Genomic DNA, 3,213 nt, shown 5'->3' with positions numbered 1-3,213 from the left:
CCGAACTTCTCCCATGAGATCGAGATAATTACGATGGCTGTAGGCCGTAATATAAGTCTAAAGTAATAACAAACGTTTCTAATTTCATCCATTCTATCCAAAGCTACGGTATCTTCTTCAGATAATGTCATCCCGTACACGCGAGGACTTCGAATACGCTACAAAACCAACTTAAACTATACTAAATACAGTGTTCGTGATCTGATTGGAAATCCTGTATCGTGATTATTGATGTTATGATGGTCGTAAAACTCCTAATCTCAATTCGTGAATGTTTACAACTAGGGCAATTTACTGCGGCACGAAATTACACGTGCCACGTGCCAATGTTAAACGCGTGTCTCTCGCGTGGGCACTATTGACTTGAGTTCATCATGGTTCCATGATCCCATATGTTTCTTATTTTCTGCGCAATAGCTTCTCTTATTAAACCATATAAATATGTTAAAGCGTGGAGTAACGACACAGATCGTGTCCACTCTGCCGTGTTTTATTCAATTAATTTTCCCCACGAGAGAGATCGTGGCACGAGCCAAATTGTATTTTTTTAATTATAACTTACCTTTCAACAACTCATTTTCAAGATGATTTAGTAATTTCATCTACTATGAAAGACTTTAAATTCTGCCGCAAGGAACTACTTAACGTTGTCTCTTGACATCGTGTGACCTATGCAAGAGTAAAACAGCCTCGGTTATCTATTTGCGAATTTAGTTTGCGATAAAAATTATCTTCAGTTTCATTTTCTGTTAAGACCTATTTTTACATACCGGTACAATTGCACTGGGGCGGATCCAATGGAGGGCATGGGTGGCACTTACCCAATCCCTTTTTATGCCACTGCTGAATGTTTAAACTTCCAATACATAGGCTTAGGCCTATAATGCCATGCCATGTATTGAAATGAGAAATACATGGCATAAAAAACTAGAATACAAATACAATATTTTCAATCCGCTTTGTTTTGTGCCACTACTGCTACCGTACCGCTCTTCATTATCTATTCTGATAATTTTAATTTCCAGGTTGTTTTAATATTCTGGATCTGCCCCTGAATTTGGTCACCAATTGCCAATGTTAAGATACATCCGGGCCTACTGTAATATGTAATTACATAGAGACGAATGTAAGATGCGCTCAAGTGCACAACCACTGACCAATTAATATTTCTGTCTCTTATACACATCTAGAGTTTAGGAGATTTTTGGTTGATATTTGTATGTCTGGCGTATAAGACGACTCCCTGTTTCATGGTCGGAATTTTTTGTGGTTTATTGTTACAACCAACCGTTGATTATGTGACAGGAACCCGAACTTCCGCAGGGGTTTTGTAATCAGCAATACCGCATATACTCGCGTAGGTCCTATAAGGTGACCCGTGTATAAGACGGAATCCGAGTTTTAGAAAATTTTTGGTTGATATTTGTATGTCTGGCGTATAAGACGACTCCCTGTTTCATGGTCGGAATTCCTAATTTTTGTGGTCCTGATACTGCATCTAGCTGGAGAAATGGAGTCAAATGCAAGGGTAATCATCCAAAATACCATTTTATGAGTTTTTAAATCTTTACAACCAAAATCATATTTTCCCGTATTAAAATTGCTTTCATTCATACAACATTGCTTCATTGCAGTATTAATTTCGCGTGTTACGGACGATCCGCACATAAGACGAACATGATTATAAAAATCTAAAATCTGAATGCCGTGCGTATAAGACGACCCCCCTTTTTTCGATCGTAATTTGCTATTCTAAGCCTCGTCTATACGTGCGTATATACGGCATTTGTTTTAAAACCCAGGTCACCTGAGCATTAGAGGATTCCCCCATACAGTGGCGTATTTTGTAATAAACTGAGCTGTCGTATTTTGTAATAAAGTCTGTCGTATTTTGTAACGACACATAAAATGCGTGTTTTCAACTATACCTTTGCAGTTTTTGAGGGATTACATAAAAACTTGTGTTAATTTTTGTTTGGTGTGACTATTAGATATCAAGAGGTCAGAGGTCATGTTGTCGGTCGCATTTAAAAATCGCTCTTTTCTTCTATTAGTTGTACAGTTTCTAATGGGTTAAATCAAATATTTGTAATAATTAACGATTGTATCGTGTAGCAGTGTGATAAAAAGACGTCAAAGGTCATGTATATCTCTCCTTTTATTTCACAATAATGAACGTTGCATAAATATATAATTAATTAAATAAATGGTGTAATAAAGATGCTTCTTGCTTGGGAATCATCAGAAATAGTTTTTAAGGTCGGAGGTCATTAGTGGCTATTTGACTTCTACAGTGTAAAGAAATAACATTTATGACATGATACTAATAGGTCCAAGGTCGCATTGTCATTCGAATTTTAGAATCACTTAGAATCGTGGAGCAGGAAGAAGAAGAAGAAGAAGAAGAAGAAGAAGAAGAAGAAGTAGAAGTAGAAGAAGAAGAAGAAGAAGAAGAAGAAGAAGAAGAAGAAGAAGAAGAAGAAGAAGAAGAAGAAGAAGAATGGAAGCTTTGTTAGTAAACTTTACTTGCAGACGGCCGTTAATTTGACTTTTTTGAAAGTCAAATACATTATGTATGGATGGATGTATCCTTTAAACGGTAATTCAGACGTCGTGCACCACATCCCTTCGTCGAATAAAGAAGTTTTTGATGACCAATGTTTGACGTTGGGAAGATTTTATGACTTCATTTTCATTAAAAAAAATAAAAAAAACAGTACTGGTGGATTGTCTTTAACGGTAAACCGTTCTATGTTTCAATAAAATCGGGTGAGGGCTGTTCTTGAAATCTTTCAGCGCAGGGTACTTGGAACGATTCCTGGACTAGTTTCACGATTATATCATACTGCTTGTCACTCATGGACGAGTGTTTTCTCAGACTATAACTCGCAATACTTGCTACGTTCAGTAGGCATAACTCCAGGATCAAGATTGTCTTCATATTGGATATAAACGCTACCCAATTATAGAAACGCCAATGAAATTGGGATGAAGAAAGCATAGAACAAATTCTATAAAATGATTTATCTTATGAAAGTCGGTTAAAGGTCTAGCTTGTCATGTCAGCCATTACGAAAATATGTACGGCAATCTCCTGTTAGGCAAATTTGAGCCGATAAGCATTAAGTGCCTAGTTTGCGATAACACAGTTGCGTGGCACAAAACTAAGTATTAATAAAATTTATAATCAAAGCTACTGTTGAACCTCGCTTT

This window comes from Anneissia japonica, unplaced genomic scaffold, assembly GCF_011630105.1.
Source record: "Anneissia japonica isolate Jap-2015-1 unplaced genomic scaffold, ASM1163010v1 scaffold287924_len111829_cov95, whole genome shotgun sequence".
NCBI classification, from domain to species: Eukaryota; Metazoa; Echinodermata; class Crinoidea; order Comatulida; family Comatulidae; genus Anneissia; species Anneissia japonica.
Note: the sequence above shows the minus strand (reverse complement) of the source record.